A 20,198-nucleotide genomic window follows, 5' to 3' on the forward strand; every position below is an offset into this window, starting at 1 on the left:
TGAGCTTGGGTCTGGAGCTCCCTGTCTCCCTGGCCCAACCCAGGCCCCGAGGGCCAGCGCCCCAGCTGCACTCCCAGTGCAGGCCACCCATGGCCCAGGGCATGGTCATCCTTGCACTCTGCACCCCCCTGAGCCTGCTGCTCTCCTCATGACTAACCTGGCCTGGAGGGGGGGGTGCTGGCCCAGGGAGGACTCCAGGCCCCACTGGCTAAGACCCAGACAAGGGTGGTCCTGGGGCCACCCTGAAGCCAAGCCCTGAAGGAGCCAACAGCACCCTGGGCAGCTTTGGGGCACGAGGTGGAGTGGCAGAGAGCAGCACATGCCCACCGCTCGTGGCCTAGGAGCCTCCAGGCACCACAGGCTGCCCAGGCAGCCCAGTGCGGCAGACAGGCGGCAGGAGGCCCAAGGGGCAGCACTTGCCCCACAGTCACAGAGCCGGGCGGCAGAGAGAACGGGGGCCTGATCTTGAAGACCCCAGGGTCCGTCCCCCTGTCACTGGGACCACACATCCCCAGCCCACCTGTGCCCCTTGTCCAGGCTCTACAGCAGGGGTCTCAAACTCGCGGCCCGCAGTAAACTGCATGTACAATTGTGCTTGTTGTACTGATTTTTTTTGTTTTCAACTGCAGTGAGAAAAGTGTTGTGTAACAGTTGCCTTTTGTAGACCTAGTGCGGCCCGCCGAACGGCTGTGATCTTGCTCTGCGGCCCACATGCTGAGTTGAGTTTGAGACCCCTGCTCTACAGGGACAGCAAGGACAAGTGCCCCACCCTCGATGCCATCAATCTGAGCTCTCCTGGGTTGTGCTCAGACAGGGACAGTCACCCTTCCCGCACCGGCACAGAGCGGAGGAGCTGGGGCCGGGCCATAGGGACAGGGACAGGAGCGGTCGGAGGCCAGCAGCCTGGTCCAGGATCTGAGATTGGGAGAGGGGAGGCAGCAGGAGTGGAGAGATAAGGACGGGGCATCCTGATCTGGCCACGGAGCCCAGAGCCCATCCGCCTGGCCGAGGTGACCTTCTCAGAGCCAGGGCAGAACCTAATTAAGAGCCTTCACCAGAGAGGAGCTGGCACGGCCCCTCGCGGGCCTTTCCTGGTGCAACTGGATTAGGAGATATTAACCTCCGGAACGGGGAGGCAGAATGAAGCCCAGATGTCCTCGGGAAGACGGGGGCTTCCAGGCCCCTGGCAGCTTCTCCACCCACACTGCGGGTGCCGGGGGAGAGGAACCAGAAACCCCAGAGAGCATCACAGCCAGAGCAGGCCATTCCCCCCCCCAAAAAAAGCCAATGGCTCCTCGAACCCAGGTCACACATGGTCACACCAGCTCTCTCCTTCTCCAGTCTGGGGTGCTCTCATCTCTCACCCCTCCCCCAGAGCTCCCAAAGCCCCGCATCGCCCTCCCCACCCAAGTCATGCCCTGGGTTGTCAGCCAGCAGCTGGCCAATGACCTCCTGCCATCAGAGTGGTGCTTTGCCCACCTGGGCAGGGTTCTGGGCGGGGCACAGACGGAGCAGCCCAGTCCCTGCACCCCACACTCCCTGAGGCCCCCTCAGCTGTCTCAGGCCGTAATCCTCCACTAACCAGACAAATGAAGGTCCAGCTAATCCGGCCTGATGCAGGGCTTTGCCAGCGAGGAGGGCCCAGGTGACCCCCACCCCACCTCTGACAGTGCATGAGACGGTGTGAAGCCAGGGTGCCCAGGGCCCCGGGACACCGCCACGTAGTGTCTGTCCCCTTCACGGTGCAGTTGTATGTGCTGGGTGTGGACACGCTGACCTCTGGGATGGAATATGTGCAAAGGCCACGTCTCAGGGGACTGCCAAGCTGGGCTCAACCCCAGATGTCTCAGTCCCCAACCAGGAGGCAAAGGGCCTCTCCCTTCCCCCTCCCCCAGCTCTCACCCCCACTATGTCTGGCACAGCTACTGACAGCCCTGAGCCTCAACAAGGCAACAGGGCAGAGTGCCTGCTAGAGCTAAGGGTGGGGGCACCCCTGCCTCCCTCCCCTGATCACCTCTCCAAAGGCCGAGGTGGGCAATGCCAGCCAGGACCCCATGTCCACACGTGGTCACCAGAGCGAGCCCCACCTACAGCTCCATCAGTGTCACACCCAGGACCCAGGTCCCAGGATATGAGAAGACCCCCCTGTCTTCCGCCGTACCCAGGTGCTACCTGAGAGCTGACCATGCCAATACCTGGAGGGAGAAGGGCCCAGCCCCCACTCCATGCTCATGGCATTGCAGAGGGGCCCTTGGGGTGCCTTTTACACCAGGGCTGGGCTCACCCCTCCCACCTGGTGCCCTCCACCCACTGTCCGGGGCCCACCCCTCACCCAGCCTCCCTGGCCCTGCACCAGCTGACAGAGTGTGGGCTCTCTGTCTCTCACAAGGGGTCCCAACCACGGTCTACACCCTCTGTCAGGCACCCCCTGCTCCTGCTCAACCTGGAGCCCGAATACCTGACGCAGCTGCCTGGCCAACTGCACTGCAAGGGTCCTGCAGGCCCTCTCACTGTTCCATACCTGAGCTAGAGGCCACGTGGGAGGCTAGCCTGCACTGTGACCACCATGTCCCCAGGCCAGCACAGGTGGGGCCAGCAGCCCTGGTCAGGAGATATAGGAGGGTCCATGGGGATAGGGATGCCCTAGCCCCATCAGCTGCCCACTCCCTTCCTTCTCACACCCACTGCACCCACCAGAGACACCACCTGCCAGCACCCCCTGACTCCCTGCTCCTGGGCCTTATCCCATGACCCGCCTGATACCTTCAGTGCATCTTGGGGGCAGCCTCTTGGCTGCCTAACAGACTCACCCACATCTGTGTTCTGTGTGACCCCTGGGCACCCCAGGGTAAGGACCTCCCAGTCCTGTCCAGCTCGGCCCCTGCACAGCTGGCCTGGCCTTGGCAGTGCCCAGGATGGGAGTTCTTGGGCAGTTCTCACTTCCATTCCCCCACCTGCAAGAAGGCACCCCAGACCCTCGGTCTCTTCCTCCTCCCCAAGCCCTGCAGAGGACGGCAGCAGCCTCAGGACTGTTTGGGGAGGAAGACACCCCACCACCACCCCACCACCCCGCTGTCAGGAGCCTGGAGCATTGGTTTACTTTTGTTTTTATAGTGGAGATTGATCTTGTCCTAACATAGCAGGCGACAAGAGGCCAGAGGCAGCCAGCATCTCTGCCTCTCTGCCCGGTGAGGCCGGCCGGAAAATCAATTGAATCTTCCAACAAAACCCACAAAGTACACCCACAGGCTTCCCAGCAGAGGGAGCGCATGCTCACACTCCCTCGTGGGGGTAGACCCTCCCGCCCAGGGCGGGGGTGGGGTGTGCAGGCACGTGCATACGCCCTGAGTCACTTGTGCCTTCATTCAGCAAGCACACTCAATGTGGCGTGGGGAGGGCGGGCGCGTGCTCGGGGCTGTGTGGGGGTGCACATCCCCGCCTCCCTGACTCCCCGCTGGCCCTTGTGCCCTGTCCTGCTCATTCATTTCCTTCTTCAAACTTCTCTGCCTTTTAAAGGACCTTTCGGCAGGCACTGCCGTGCGTGGACTCTACTTAGGCTGGTCAGCAGCAGCGGAGCACGCAGGGCTGAGGCTCCTTGGCCCTGCCCCTGACCCCCACGAGGCCCGAAGCTCCCTGTGCCTCCCTGCCAGCCCTGGGGTCGCTCCGTTCACTCCCTGCTGCTGGCCCAGCTCAGCGCCCAGTAGATGCCTAGGCTGCCCTTGGGTGGACAAGGGGAAGGAGGAAGGGGCCGCATAGGGACCAGCCTAGCCCTGGCCAGATCCTCTCAGGAGTTTAGGAGCGGGCCCACACACAGATGGCCAAGATTATTTAAGTGTCTGAGAAGCAGCTCCGGCCCCCCCCCCCAGTGTCTGGGTGCCTCCTCCCCAACTATTTTTATTTTATCAGAGAGTGTGAGCCGGTGGCTCTTCATACCCTCCCCCACCCTGCGGGACCCCAAGGTGGCTGTGCTCAGTGCCCAGGGTCACGGGAGGCAGGACTGGCCTCAGGAGTCCACACCAGGGCAGTGGAGCCTGGGGCTCACTTGGCAGGGTCAGCAAAGCCTCGGCTGGCCCCAGAGAAGCCTGATGCCAGGGGTAGGGCAGGGCTGGGGATGGGCGTGGGAGCAGCGGGGAGGGAGGGCCGCACTGGCCACAGCACTGGATAGGGATGTGCCCCTTTTTCTCCCACAGAGCCCTTTCTGATGGGCAGGCGGCTCAGGCTTATTGCAGGAGAGATGAGCACTCCATGGGCAGTGCCAACCTCAGCTTCGAGGAGGCCAGAGGAGGCAGCCGGACTTCACTCTGCCCTCCTGGGCTGCTCTTGGACACTTGTCCTTGCCCAGCCTGAGCACTAGACCCAGGGACCAGGAAGGTCGCGTGTGCTAGAGAGTGGGAACAGTCTCAGATGGCCAACCACCCTCTTCCCCCCACACCAAACAACCAGCCCAGGATTGGGCTGTCCCTTGCACCTCCCCACAGAGGCACCTGGGCAGCGATGGCAGCCTAGACCCTTCCTAGTACCATGGTCGGCGCCAGAGAGGGCCAGAGGGACCCTGCTGTCTTGTCACACAGAAGCAGAAAAGCATTGCTGATGGGCACAGCCATCTCCAGCTGACCCGGGCTCCTGCGGCACTGGGCACAAGTGCACAGGGTGTTCTCTGAGGCTGAAGCACTCAGTGCCTGGGCCCCTCTCCCGGGGAAGCCCCTTCTAATTCAGTGGGCCACCACGTTCTCATCCAGCCTGCTCAGTGCCATGGGGACCTGGGGTCCAGCACAGCAGACTCCCAGCACCTGGCCTTCCCCTGCCGTCCCAGCAGAGCCTGGGGCCTCCTTGCACCCAGCCAGGGTCAGTGCAACCTCAGCGAGGGTCCCTCCCAAGGCAGCTCCCCATCCCCCTTGCTACGGCTGGGGTGGGGGGGGAGACAGTCCCCACCTCAGCTACTTCAGTGGCATTAATCACATTCGACAGTCCTGTGGAGAGGGCTCTATTAATAGCCGTCCATAGCCTCCTGCCCTCACAGGTGCCCCAGTTCATGTGTTCTGGGGGCTACTGACAAGTGTGGATGCTGGGAGGGGCCTGGGGGCAGGCCCACATGCCCCCACAGTGGCCCAAGCTTCCTGGAGGGAGGCGCCCAGCCTGTGCGGGGAAGGGGCCCCAGGGAGCCCCTGGTAAGCAGCGAGAAAGGAAGAGAGGCTCGCAGCAGTGACCAGGGGTGGGAGCACTTTCCTGAAAAGTCACCAGATGGAGCCGGGCCTGCCTGTTGGGAGGAGAAGAAACTCCAGCAGGGTGAGGGAGGGGCCGTAGCTCCCAGGGAGGGGTCCTCAAGGCTTTGGTGGAGCCAGTCCTGCTTCCCACCGCAGACTCACAGTTGGGAAGGGAGCCAGGCAGCAGCTGGCAGGGCTGGAGGGCCACAGGGCAGAGCAGGCAAAGAGCCATCGAGGAGACAGGAAACAGAAGAAGGCTGTCCTCAGCCTCCACTCCTCCTGCCAGGGCAGCTGTGCCTCACCCCTCAGAGGCAGCTTCCTCGAGAGCCCTGGGGCCTCCGTGTGGAGCGGACATGGCCAGGCCAGGCCTCCAAGTTTGACTCTGCACCTCAGGCAAGACCCCCACTTTGCTCCCCTGCCTGGGGGCTGGGCCAGCTGCCTGTCCCTTCCTCCTGTCCTGAGGTGGAGCCTCCCTGGGTCTCACCTGACTCTTTTCTGTGCTGTCCCTTCATGCATGTTGACCACTGACCAGGAGTGGTCAAGCCCCAACAGTGGACAACTCTCTGCCGTAGGGCTTGAGCACCGCGGAGACTGTCCGAGCAAACAGCAGCACAGCTGACGTGGCCAGGCCTGAGGACCAGGCCGGCTCCTGACCAACGTGGACCAACCACCCTGGGTCACGTGGAGGTGCGTCTGCAGGTCCCCGGGCTGAGCGGGCTGAGGGACCCCAGGAGAGTGTGGCCTACCATCCCCAAGTCGGGGACCCCATCGTGGCTCCTAAGGACAGGGCTGATAACACAGCCTTCCTTGGACACGCCGCCTGGGTCCCCCACACTTGGACACGGAGCTTGAGGGTCCTTGAGTCCGTGGGGGCTGCTGGAGCAGATAGGTGGACTGTCAGAGCAGCTTATTTCTCTCTTTGACCTGCCATCCAGCATGGCACAAGGTCATCCTGGAGTCTTCCAGGGGGTGCTGCCCCCGGCCAGTGGAAGCCCTGTGCCAGAGCTGGCCAGGTCAGTGACTTCCTCTCCCCCCCCCCCAGCTTCCGAGGGCCTGAGAAAACTTCCTGTCCCTGTCCTGGGGGGGTGTCCAATGCCCCACCGGAGGCCCACAGCCACGCCCACGCCCACAGTGTTCCCACAGGGAGCCGGTCCAGCCAGCAGGAGCCCACATGCATGCACCATGCTGAAATCGAGGTCCCAGGAAGAAACAGACACTTCTGATTCCTCAGCCCCCCCCCCGTGAGGCCCCTCCCTGGCAGCCGATGTGAACGCAGGGCGCTGGCACTGAGACTGCCCACCCCCCTGCATCTCCCTGACACACAGCCCACCCCAGGAGAGGAGCACTGGTCCGCAGGCTGTCCGGAAAGAAGGTGCCAGGAGCAGGGAGACCATCGTCATCAGCTCATTAGCTGTGCAGATGGAGGGCCGGACGAGACTCCAGCCATCTGCTCAGCTCTGTGCTGCACATTTGAGATCTTTCTCTCCCTGGGAATAGGGCACCCGCATGCCCCTCCCAGCACGCAATCACGCCGGGAGTGTGTGCACCGCCAGCCCCACCTACACCTGCCACACTGTCCTCCATTCACAAAGGGCATCTCAGATGGGGGGGAGGGGTGCGGGAGCGGGAGTGGGAGGGGACGGCCACATGGGCCAGGTGCACTCACTTTGAAGGCTCACATCCACCCCGTGAAGGCCACCCGCCCGTGCTGTCCCTCTCTTCCACAAGAGGCTCAGAGAGGGCTGGTGCCTTGCCTGAAGTCACACAGCTCATCAGAGGCACCGTCAGGAACACAGAGAAGGCATCCTGTGTTCACATTCGACAGATATGTGTCGAATACTGTCGGTATGCCCGGCACCCTACACATGCTCCCCGAGTCTCCCCAGACACTCCCCTGTGCCCACGCCAAGCAGAAGGCAGCAGACGTTGAGTCCAGGACAGCTAGGATCCACACAAATCCACCAGAAGGCCAGCTCCTCCTTGGATCCCAGCCCTTAATCAGGAAGTTCTGCTGCTGTCTGACCCAAGTCATTCCTGCTGCAACTTGTGATCCTGGCCCCCAGGCCCTCACTGCCTCTCCTCACTCCTTGCCCAGGTCACTCCTGCTGCACTGGGGGCAGACAGAAACCCTGCCTCACAGAAGTTCTGTCCCATCGGGTCCCTGAAGGATAAGCCTTGACACCATATACCGGTCCCTCCTTGTGCCCAAGCTCCGTGGTGCCAGGTATCCCTGGGCAGCCACAGTGGGCTCCTGCCACCCCTGATGATCTGTGCTGTCTTCGCAAGGCAGTGCCCAGACCCCCAGGGAAAGGCAGAGTTGAGCAAGAAACCTCTCTCCCAGGTGTGAAGACCACAGCCTGAAGCTCAGCCAATAGTCCCCTCAGGGAAGGCGGCCACTGCCCTGTCCATGGTGCTGACCAAGTCGGCCACCACGCTCCACACGCCCTGGACAAGGGGGAAGGTGGGGTTGAATTAGGCGAACCCCCAGAGTCCCACAGACCAGGACACCCCAGCTATGACCTCCTAACTGAGGCTGGTGTCTGCCAGGAGCAGGCTGGAGGTCAGGGACCTGTGGGTTGACCTTGGGGACACCTCCTCCTGCCACCCATCAGGATTGCCTCCACCCTGCACTGGGAGATGCCAGCACAGCAGGGAATCGGGTATTCCCAGAGACCCTCAGAGAAGGGATCAAGCCCTGCTTGTGTGGAGGTCAGTGGGTCACCAACTGGCAGCTCAGCAGCTGCACGGGGCTCCCTGCAGGGGTGGCCACAGCCCGGTTCTTTGAGCCCCTCCTATCGCCCTTACCTTGGTCCTGGCTGAGCCCACCAGGGTCCCCCGGCTCTCCCATGGCCTGTGGGCGGCACCCTGGCCGCAGCTCGCACTGCCCGAGGGGGCCAGGGCAGCAGGCTGGCCCTGCGAGTCCCTGCGCCCATGCCAGTCAACATCCACAGCGCTGCCTGAGCTGCCTGCCGGACCGCCCCTCCCTTGGGAGCCCCGCCCGCCTTAACCCTTCGCAGCCTGGGAGCGAGCAGCCAGATCCCACAGTGAGTGGGGGTGGCATTCAGCGGCCAGCCTGGGGCAGAGGGCTGTGCCACATTCTCCATCCTCACTGGGGATTCCAGGACAAGCCTAGCCCCCTGCCCTCCTGGCCTCCAGGTCCTGCTACCGACTTCTGCCTCCCCAGGAGCTGAATGTGCCCTAGCTGGCAGCCCTCCCCTACCACCCCGTTCAACCATAGGGTCCCTCTATCATTCCACATAGCCTCCCCTCAAGCCCCATGGGCTGGCTCCAGGACAAGCCCCCACAGAGGCCCAGCACTTTGGGTAGTTAGGGTGACAGCCCCCTGGCTGCCCTTGTCAGGGGTCTGTGCACAGAGCGTGGAAACGGGGCCCAGGAGCCCCAGCTCTCTGAGAGCCACATGCCTCCTGTGCGCCTGCCCCGCCACCCCCACGGGCCCCTCAGTGAGGGTCCTGCAGAAGCCCCTGGTGTCTGGGGAATGGTGGGGGTTGCTGGAGTGCAGGGGAAGAGTCCCCGCTTCAGCTCACTGTCTGGCCAGGCTGAGTGGAGGGGTTGATGTGTGCTGAGCAGCCCCCCCAACCCCCAAGCCTGCCTTGTTCTGGTTTGACCTGCTGCTCTAGCATCTGAGGGAAGCAACGTTTCCCAGATCAACCAGAGAGATCGCCCTTTGGGGCCTGTTTTGAAAACTAACTGCTCTGCCTGCAGCCCAGAGGGTGGCCTGGGGAGGTTTGTGGGGACATGAGAGTTCAAGTTTGAGACAAGCAGGCAGGTGGCATTACCCCAAAGTATGGCCACCTCCAGCCAGGCAAGGCCCCCAGGTGTGGAGAGGGAAGGAAGCCAGGTCAGCCGTCACCACCACCTGGATCCTGCCCAGGGACTGCCCTAGGGCCCTCTGCCCAGCTCCCTTAAAGGGGCAGCTGTCCTCCATTCACTACCACTCGTGGAGCCCTGGTCCCTCGGTCAGTGTCCACTGCCTGGGGCTCTGAGAGCCTGCCCCGGTGAGCTGACGCTGACTGTCTCTCGTTCACTCTGGTCACATATTCACTCAGCAGTCAAGGTCCCTAGGCCTGCGTCCACCGGGCTAGCAGAGATATCTGAAGGGAGACGCACCTCATGGGACTGACTTCCCCACCGGTTCTGGCCCTTGGGGGTCCTACAGCCAAGTAGGAAGGCTGAGGTGGGGTCTGCAGGCCAAGAGGGGGCCTGTCCAAGCAACAGCACCATGTGCAAATGTGCACAAGGTGGCCAGAGGCTGGGGAGCAACGGTGGGAGGGGGCTCCAAAAATCCCCTCAGATATCCCCCTCTGGGAAAAAGCCAGCAGCCCTAGAGTCTCAGGAGAGGAGAAACTGAGGCAGGGAGCAAGGAGGGAGAGAAGATGTGAGGGGAAACTGGACAGACCCAGGAGAGTGGAGGTGACAGAGAGGGACATGCAGGCCACAGGGTCCGGGGGGGGGGCAGAGTGGAGCTCAGGGCCCAGCCTAGTGTCCTCAGAGTGGACAGAAGGCCGCTGACCACTCCTCTTTAGTGAAGCTGAGACTGAAGTTCAAGTTCTGATGAATAATCCATGGTGTCGCCAGCCCCGCCCACCACCCTGCTGGCCCAGCGAGATGATTTCCGTTACCACCGCCTGCAATTAAAGGCGGTGAGTAAAAGCCGCCTGCTGCGCCCGTTAATTTGCTTAAGATTCTCATCTCCTAAATCTTCCTTCTGGGCATTTAAGCAAAAATTCTGTCTTGGAGAGCACTTGGCCCCGCAGGCTGTGGGCGGGGCAGCAAGTCCCCACTGGGCCCCAGAGGTTCAATTCCTTTCTTGTTTGAAGAGGGGTTGGAATAAACAGTTCCTGCCAGGTGACTGGGCAGCGAGGCTAGGGCCCCTGCCTGAGCCTCTGGGGGCGAAAGGAGGGGTGCCTGACACCCTGGAGCCCCCTTTCTGCCGTCCCAAGCCCTGCTCCGCCCGCCCCGCAGGCCACACTGCCCCTCTGCAGCGGCTACCTCTCTCCTTGCCTCCCTCCCAGGGGGCTTCACCCCTACACTGGCTGCACTGACCAGATCTGTTTCCTGTGTCCTGCCCTGCGGCTGTGGGGCAGAGGCCTGGTGTGGCAAGGGAGGGGTGTCCCCATCCCCTGGGGACAGAGCCCAGGCCTGGACACCCAGCGCCATCACCCCTGCTTACCCCCTGCTCCTAGGGCTGAGTCCTCACCTTCCAAGTCTAAGTAAGCGTCTGTGTCTGGGCAGGGAGTCAGCCTGAGGCTGCCTCTGGCCCTGAGCTCCAGCTTCTCGTCCCAAGTGTTGCCAGGAGAAGGCTGGAGGAAGCTGAGCCTTAAGACTTGGGACCAGCCCAAACCTCGAGCCCACCGCAGCTCTGGGTTCCTGGCCAGGCCCGCAATGGGGCAACGCCTGTCGCCCTCTGTGCCTCAGTGTGTTTGCCTGTGCAGTGGGAACACCGCTCCCAACGACCAACCACGTCCGCGCTGGGGCCTGCCGAGCCCGTCCCTCCTCGCCCAGGGCTTCCCCACCCAGAGCGGACTCCGGGGGTCCAGCCCCTCGAACCTCATGTCTTTCCAGACCCACAGCATCTTCTCTGGTTCTGTCTCAGGGGAGGGGGCTTGAGATAGGACAGAGATCCCCGAGGGCAGAGGCTGCTTGGGGTCTCAGCAAGAGCAGAACGTGGGCCCCTGATCTCCACAGCCACCAGCACCCCGCCACGCCCTGCAGCCTGCTTTCCGCGGGCAGTTTCACGCTTGGGCCGGGTCAGCAGGGAACCCCACAAGGTGTCTGTGTGTGTGCACCTGTGTGTGCCTAGGGGTTGGAGGGAGCGCCACCCTCCACAGCCTGCGTCACAATGAACAGCAAACACACTTGAAAAGGAAAAACAGCCCCAAAGAGACCCAGGGACAGAAGACTCTGGCGAAGACCCAGAAATGGGGCCGCTAGTGCCAGGTGACCTGGGAATACAGCAAAGGTGCCCCGCCATGTCCCTCCTCCTACTCCTCTGAGGCCGCCTCAGAACGCTGCCCCGGAGGCCACCGCTGCCACCTTCCTCACTTTTCAGGTAGGGAAACTGAGGCACAGGGGTCTTGCCCAGGGTTCACAGACAGGCAGACACAGAGCCATGACTAGGACCCAGACCCTGACCGCTGGCCACCCACACCGCAGCTCCCCCTCCAGGTGGGCCCCCCAGTGGTCACATGGGGCCCCTGCTGCCCCTCCCCTCCATGTCAGGCCATGGCACAGCACGTCCTGACCCCTCGCAAAAGTGGTGAGCACTTGTTTAAAGATGGAAGGGCAGCCCCTCAAGTGATAAGATGGTACCGAGAACTCTACCCCCGCCACCAGGAGAGACATGGCCCAGAAGGCGTGTCTCTGGGAGTTCTGTAAATTATTCAACATCAAAGCCAATTCTGTGCTGCTTTCCTGCCCGGTGTCAGGGCTCTGCGATAGGTGGCTCCTGATAAGGAATTAAGCTGCCCTGAAGGACGTGGTTCCATATCCGCCACACTTACTCAACCCACCAGTACGTCTGAGCAACCTCCTGCTTCAGGAAGCAGCTGGGAAGGCAGAGGTAAGTGGCACATGGAGGGCAAGGGACATAAACCCGGGCCCAGATTCCCACATGGAGTCCCCCCTCCCCTAGTGATGAGCTAAACCCAGGGCTGGGTCCTGGGCGTGAGGTCCCTGAGGAGCACATGGCCTGGCCAGGAAGTAGGATAAACCAGGGGGAACCAGATTGATCACAACTGCTCCAGATGACCACAGCTGTGAGGGTGAGATAGTGTGAGGCCAGAAAAGGTGGCACTGAGGTCCTACCACAAACAGTGCAGCCAGCGCAGGTCGAGCTGCAGAGAGGGGGCGTCTGGAAAGACCCCTGCGAAAGTGGGACCTACGCAAGCCCAAGAAACTGGACAGACATAAGGTGCAGGGCAAACAGCCAAGGGAACCCAGTGGCAGAGGCCCTGCGCTGCTCTGGGCCTGGCGTTCCTGCCTGTCCGAGACTGTGCTCACTACCCATGCTAGCCTCAGACAGCGTGTGAACTTCCCTCCTGGTCCCCCCACACCCTGCACGGCCAGCAGACAGCTCCAAAAAAAACCATGGCTAACTTCCTGGCAGAAGAACGGAATAAATAAAGACATGACAACAAGGAACGGTTGGATCTGAGGTCCACAGTGTTGGTGGGCAGCAGGGGAGTTAGGATGGTCATCATCCCCACGGCATCCCTGAGGGTTGCCCAGGGCCAGAGGGAAGCGGAGGCCCCACCACTGGTGACCGACTCCAATCCCAGAGCCCAGGGGCCGCAGCCGGGCTACTGGAAGGACGCTGGGACAACGGGTGCTTCAGGTGCACGATGGGATGAGAGGGCAGCCAGTGGAGGCCACAGACAGCCAGAGGGATGAGGGCTTCAGGAAGGTTCATCCTGAGTGGTCACAGCTACGCCCACATGTCCAACCCCCTCGTGCCCAGGGGCCAGATCCCCATGGGGACAGACCCCATGTGCCCTTGCCAGTGGCACCTGCAACCACAACACCCATCCACTCACCTCCCTCCTCACTGCCCACAGTGCATAGCTCTGCAGCCCCTGCTCAGGCCAAAGGGGCCTCGCCAACGTCATCGGGCCCTGCCTGGTCTGCCGTAACCCCACTGCCGGGAGCCCTTGCGATCAGGCCCTGCCCTCACCACCCTGCACCAGCCTGACCTAGATTCTGTGCCTGCAGGCGGCGGCCGAGCAGAGCCGCAGCCAGCCTGGCACTGACACAGGCAGGCCAGGTTCCAGGGCAAAGGCCGCCCCCAGCCACCAGCCCAGCCCACCCAGGGACACCCTCCCCACAATGCCCCCGGCAAAGTCTCTTGGGAGCAAGCTGCCCATGACCTGCACCTACCCCTGCCCACAGCCTGGGCCCCACGGCAGGCCGAGCTGGCTCCCCAGGACCCGGGCCACCCCTGCAGCCAAGCTGACCATTTGCTGTGCCCCCTGGGTGTGGGCACACTGGGCCACCTGCCCTGATTAAAGATACGTAAATCCCTGAAATGAGAAGCATACACATGAAAATGTATACAAATCCACCCCTGCCTCTGGCTCTAGGGAGCCCTGGGCAGGGTCAGGCCAGGAACGGAGTCCCTGGAGGGTCACCGCACCTGCAAAGCCCAGGAAAGACCAGACCACCCCACTGGAGGGCAGGGCCTCTTGGGGCTTGGGGCCTGGGCCTGGGGTGCAGAGCGCTTTCTCCGAGCTGGGCCCAGAGCAGGAGTTGAGGGGCTGAGGGCACCAAGGGGCCTGAGCAGGGTCAGTGCATGCCGCCTGGGGCCCGTCAACGGGATCAGGATGGATCCAGGGGAGAGAAGAGCGAGGGTTGGGAGCTGCCCGCCGGACCCCTCCCTGGACGTCAGCACGTCCCCTCTCACTGTGCCAACGATGGAAGGCACTGTCCCGCGGTGCTCACCTGACACCATCCTTCCTCCAAATGCCGCCTGCCCTGGTCTCCCGTGATGACACAATTTTGGGTAAAAATTATGCCTAAATACACTACACTTAGACACCACGTGTTTGGTGGTGTTCCCTGGCAGCGTGGGAACCGTTTTAAAATCCTGGGTGGGAGCATATGAGTCCCCAAAGACAAACCGAACAAACGGTCCGATGGGACTCGTGGTTCACATAGAATGTGTCACCAGAACTCGCACGTGGGACAGTCAGGTCGCCCTGGGGCAGGGGGGAACGCAGGGTATGGCCCATGGTTAGCCCCAGCGGGGTTCTGGGGCTTGAAGGAGGCTGCTCTAACCAGCTGGCACCTGCCAGGTTCTGAAACTGTGCACTCAGGTGGGACCAGGTGCCCAGGCGGTGGTGCAACAAGCAGCCTAGACCCTCAGAGTGTCGTGTTATCCTGAAGCACAACCAGACGCAGTCGGCCGGAAGAGGGGAGAGGCCCCCATGTGTGCGGGAGGGGCTGGCACACGCTGCGTACTGCCACACCCCCAGATTTAATCACTTTTGCACCACAGGAGCACTGGTTGCGTAAGCACAGATATTAAAAGCTGGCAAGACTCGAGCACACAAGAAGCTGATGAGGAGAGTTCAACTAGGTCTCGAGATGGTCCGCGCGGAGACAGGTCTGCGAGGACAGGTCCACGGGGACAGGTCTGAGCTGGGCACCTCTCTGGGCACAGGGCTGTACCGCCCACTGCCACCCCGGTGCCCAGGCTCCCGCCCGGCACACAGCTTGCTCTGGTTAAGTGCTCATTGAGCGGCCCCCCCCCCCGGGATGCATACCCAGACAGGTGGGAGGGGCACTGTCCTGGTGACACCCCCACCTAAGCCATCTTCCCTGAGATTTGGCTGCGAACCCGGTCGAGAGAAACCAGAGTGAGCCACCTTCCGAGGGCACAAGGTCTGCCCATGAGGCTCAGCCCAGCCTCCGACTTGGGGTGCCTGTCTGTCCACCCTCAGGCGTTGTAGTCAGACCTGGGTTCTGGTCTTTCTGTGGCTTGGGCAACCAGCAGTAGGAGGCCACGTCGGGGAGGCCGAGGTGAGAGCAGGAGCTCAGGGCAACTGGGAAACACGCTCTCTCTCCTTCACAACCAGAGAAAGACCCTGAGACTCCACTGGACCAGAGTGCCCGCCCTCTAGGCGGAGGTCTTCACGGTCTGTTGGGAGGCAGAAGAGAGACCCCTCCAGCCCCAATGCAGCACACAGCACAGTGGGCTCAGCATTGAGCAGGGCAGTGGGCACTGCCCACAGGGTGGTCACTCCTGGGCATCTCATTTCCATCAGCCCTCTGCTCAGCTTCTCCGAGGCCCTGACCTGGCCGGTCACCTTCCTTTGTGTCAGGGTTCCCATGGACGACGGAACCAGGGGTGGTGACTGGTCACGCTCCACAACACATAGTGACTTCCTCACGTGTCCCCCTGACCCACACCTTCACCCTCAGCCTGGGGTGAGTCAGCCCGGGGCGGAGAATGTGGGGAGCCCGGGCACCATGCCCTTGGCCTGCCTGACCCTCTCCTTGCCCTCTCTCCTCCCAGCCCCCGCCCATGGACCGTGTGGGCCCAGCCGCCATCCACTGCTGCACATTCAAATGTTTATTTTTTCTTTAGCGCCAAAAAAAGGAAAAGAAGGAAGAGGGTGAGTCACTGAGGATAGTCAAGCAAAGAGCAGAGGGTGCAGCTGCCTCACCAGAGGCAGGACCCGAACTGCCTACCCCAGCCTCACCCCCAGGTGCCAGGTCAGCCTGGGCTCAGAGTGAGTGCTGATCAGCCACTAGGAACATGACTCTCCTCCGGCCAGATGCCCGGAGGAAAGCTGCCTCTCTCAGGGAGCCCTCCCTGACCACCTGCACGCCCCCCAGGCATGGAAGGAGGCTGTCCAAGGAGCTGGGCCCTCCACACACCCCTGGGAGGAGGGACACCTTTCTATCTTGGTTCCCAGAGCATCTGAGCCCCCCATTCATTTGGGGTGAGACTCAGGCGCCCAGAGAGCAGGCATTGGGGGCAGAAGCCAAGGCCAAGAATACAGTGACCCTGTGTCACAGTCCACAAGCTGCTGAGGGTACAGGTCTCCCCAAAACCCTGGTCCCCCACAGCCCCCACCACCCTCAGGTCCCCAACCTCAGAGAGCAAAGGTGCAGGTGAAAGTCCCAGCGAGTCGGGGGCAGCCTGGCCCAGATCGGCCACTCGGGGCCAGATCTCGTTCTTGTCCCACAGGAATGAAGCCACCAGCTGGTCACTCCAGGCTGGCTCCCCAAACACCCCACATCGTGACCCACCCTGAGTGCCCCAACGCCAGGCCACCCTTGCTAAGAGCTGGCCAGAACGGTGACTGACAGGACAGGACCGAAAGCCACTGCAGCCACGTGTAGATGCCGAGCACCGGAGAGCCCAGCCCTGGGCACAGCTCCCTGCTCCTTAGGAAAGGGGATGGCCAGGCTGGGGGCCCAGGCTGGACAGAGAGGACCTGAACCAAAGGCCTGCCAGGGAAGATGCCAACGGCCTTCGTGGCGACCCCGTCACGGGAGGGAATCTCGGGTCCCTTCCTGCTAGAGCCACACTGGCTCAGAGACTGGCTCTCTGCCAGCCACACACAGGCCCCTCCCCGGTCCTGGAACGCAGGGGTGGGGGTCCTACCCCAGCAGAGGGCTGGTCCTCCCAAGACAGGGTGGGCTACAGACCTTGGAGTCCTGCCGGAGGAGCAGGCCCCCTCACTCCTCCCACCAAGACCTTTGGACAAACCAAAGTCACAGGAAGTCCCAACTCCCTAGTTGCCGAAGGGGAAATTGAGTCAAGGGTGGGGAAGCACAGAGCCCAGCTCCCCAGAGTGGACCAGGACCCCTCCTTTCCATCCCCCCCTGCCCTGCAGGGGCTGTGAGCACAGGAAGCTGCCTGGGTCCCCAACCTGGCCAAGCCACCCCAGTGACCTCATGTGTCTTCAGAGCAGCACCCCAAGGTGACAGACGAGTTACCACCTGGGGCTTTTTAAGGCACAGCTGAGTGCAAGGGGGCAATTTCAGTGTTTCTGATAAGACAGGAGAGCCCAAGGCCAGAGTGAGCGGGGCTTCGCTGCCCCCTCCCCCGGCCCCGTGATGTCCCAGGCACCTGTGGGGAGACAGCCGCAGTGTGTAGGGGCAGGTGGGGCAGGACAGTGGCCTGGCAGGATGGGGGTGGGCCCTTCTTGCTGCACAACTGGGGGCTGTTCTGTTCTGGCAGCCCCGTCCCCTTCCTGTCCTGTCCCCGGAAGCAGCTGGGGGAGGCACCAATCGGACCACGGCCAGGAGAGGTGTCTCATGCCGGGAGCCAGAGCCCAGGGGAAAGTGTTTGACCTGACAGGGGGTCTGGCAGCTTGGTGACCCCAACCGGAGACAGCCACAGGGCGTGAGAGGCGGTTCCCTGTGTTCAATGTCCCCACGTGCCTGTGCCTGACTCTCCCCCTGAGCATCCGTCGGTCCCCATCATCTGTCCATCTGTCCCTCCACTCTCCTGAGAAAGCCCCCAGTGGCTGTCCCTGCCCAGTTCCTCGGCCGCCCATCCAGCCCAAGCCGCCAGGTCTCTGCAGTAAACCCCTGCAAGCAGAACCAGGCAGGATGGGGGCAGCCCAGGGACAGACAGCTCCTGGCACCCCGTCACTCCAGGCCCTGCATCCTCACCATGTGACCTGCCCCCAACTCACCCTGTCGATCCTGGGGGCCGTACGCCCTTTCTCAAAGACACAGAACACACCAAGCCCAAAATAGCCCCACACTGTGTGTGTGCCGGCGCCCACCGGGGAGCGTAACAGAGGCAGACACAGCTGCAGAGGCGCTTTAAAAATATACCAAACACACAAACACAGTCCACCCGCCCACCGGAAGGCCAGCCCCCGCTCACAGCTGCTCATAGGTACAGGTGAAAGTGGGGGTATGGGGGGTGCAGCAGGGGTAGAGGGTGCCCTGAGAACACTCAGGCTGCTGCCCTTTCCATCCCGCACCTCTGCAGAGGACAGGGCCTTCCACCCCCACTCCCCAGACTTCAGGGAGGAATGGTCTCCCAGCAGGCTGGCCACAGTCAGCGCACCTCGGCAGGAGCAGGATCGTGGAGCTAGCTATGCAGGCTCTAACCCCGCCCCCCAAGTCAGAGGCCTCCTCCAGGGGTCCTGGGGCCCCACCTGCTCTCCTGTGCTCCCCCCCAACTCTGCAGACATCCTGCAAACCACTGAGGCATGGAGACCCCTCCCCAGGAAGGCAAGGTGAGCCTATCAGGCTCTGTGGAGGGAGGGCGTAGTGGAAGCCCTTTCTTAACAGCTCTGGGCCTCTACCAGACCAGAGCGCATGTCCAGCCTGGGCAGGTAGATGGGGCACCTGCTGGGCCTCTGGCAGCTGCTCCCCCAGGGAAGCCAGCACCCAGTCCAGATACCCACCGGCCTTGGCTCCCACTCTAGTGATCCTGGGGTAGGGCAGCCCCCTGCCTCCACTGCAGCAGGAGAGCACCTGAGAAATGGGGCCCAGTGGTTCTTCTTCAGAGGTGGCCTCCTGCCTACTGACAGCCCAGCAGGGCCCAGACACCACAAAAGTCAACCCAGCCCCCTGAACAGGAGGAGAAGCTCACAGGTGCTCACCGCTTCCCCTTCCCAAATTCAGGGGCCTCACCCAATGGGGGGCCCCATCACACCCAGCACACCTCAGGAAGCCTGGGCTCTGCCATCAGACCACCCTTTCCCAGCAGAGTCTGGGCCCACGCAGGGCAACACTGGTCTGCCTGCTGAATGGGAGGTCTGCGGCCTCAGACCCCCAGAGCCTCCTCCATGAGTCAACGCTCAGCGGACCCTTCGATTGCAGCCCCTCCCAGAGGGCAGCCATGCCACACCATGCCGGGCAGAACAGGCAGCCCGGGGAGGGCTGGATGGGTAAGGACGACCCCCTGAGGGGGCACAGGCTGGCTTTGCTCTTGGGGAGCAAACCCTTGTCTGCCCCTTTTTACCCCCAAACCCACCAAGGCAAACAGAGACCCTGTGGTTGGCCCCAGGCTGCCCTGGGGTTGCATGGTGGCCGGTGCCACTGCGGCCTGACACGTGGGCCACAGCCTGGCCTGGAAACCGCTGCTCAGAAACTTGCTCTTGTGTCACGGCCCTGCCTCTGCAGCAGGCAGGGTGCTGCCAGCCCAGGGCCCCTTCTTCAAGGCAACCTGGGGCAGGACTCCCACCACACTCTGCCCACCCTGGCGAAGCTCAGGCCTGGAGCCGGGTGAGATGGTCTCCAAGCCTCGGGCCCTCAGGGCTCTCCCCTGGTGCTGGGGGCTCCCCTCGCTGCCCCCACCCCCTGCTCCAATGTTGGCCACAATCCTGGGGAGACCAGGAGCCACAGCAGCTCACCAGCTGGGGGGGGGACACATGGGAAACACACAGTCAGGCAGGACCCATGACTGGAATCTACAGGGGTGAGGAGAGGGCATTGAGGGCTGCCAGCGGGTTCTTGTACCCATGGGTGATATGCATGGGCATGCAGACCCCCAAAGGAGCCAAGGGATGTGGACGCTTGGGCCCGAGGACAGAGGACAGTGCAGAGGGTGGAGGGTGGCCCTGGCCCTACCTGGGCAGCGTGCTCCCATGACCCCTCCTCAAGGGAGGAGCAGCCAGTGAACACCTACTGCGTGCACCTACGCCGAGGACATCTACTGTGTGCACCAACGCCAAGGGCCTCGCCTGCTCCACTGCTGCTGGCCCTGGGCCCCCCACTGGTCACCCCCAACCTCAATATCCTCATCTTTAAAATGGGATAAAAGGGCTGGAAATAACAGGTGTTGGGGGTCTCCCAAGACCCAGGCTGCCCAGGTGGGAGGCCAGCGACTGCCTCTGGCTGAGGTCACCTGTCCCCACTGCCCAGGAATGAGTTAAGTGCCTCACCACACCCAGCAGGGCTCTCCTGAGCAGCTGGGTAGGGGCTGAGGGACCTGGGGGAGAGCTCCCCCTGACCTCTGGAGGGGAGTGTGGACCCTGCCTCAGCCCCAGCCTCCCACTGGTCACCGTGGGGGCTCCTGAATCAAGACAGCAATGTTGGGGCAGAGGGACAAGGGCAACGGGCAGGACCGGGGCAGACAGGCAGCATCCAGGGTTCTGAGTCCCTGCCCCGGGCAGCCCCTCTCCCCAGCTCCCTCTAGGTCAGCGGCTGCAGCCTCAGAGCTGAGATCAAACGCATCCACAGGGCTGCTCTCCTGCAGGCCAGGCGGGTGGACGGGCCACTGGTGGACAGGGCCCCGGAAGGAACTTCCTCAGGAGCCTCTGGTCTTCTCCCTGAAGGTCCTCGAACATGGTTCAGCACCTCGGTGACAGTTACTGGCCTGCAAGGGCCTCAGCAGCCAGGGCCCAGAAATAACTGTGGGGGTAGGGAGGCGCCACTGTGCACACCCAGCTCTGGGCTCCAGACCCCTCAGTTAGGACCCAGGGCCAGCCCAGCACCCCCCGGGCCCTCAATTGGTGGTGGACATGAGACCTGGGGAGTCTGTGGGTGGTGCCTGGGAGGTTG

This window comes from Saccopteryx bilineata, chromosome 3 (assembly GCF_036850765.1).
Source record: "Saccopteryx bilineata isolate mSacBil1 chromosome 3, mSacBil1_pri_phased_curated, whole genome shotgun sequence".
In the NCBI taxonomy this organism is placed as follows: domain Eukaryota; kingdom Metazoa; phylum Chordata; class Mammalia; order Chiroptera; family Emballonuridae; genus Saccopteryx; species Saccopteryx bilineata.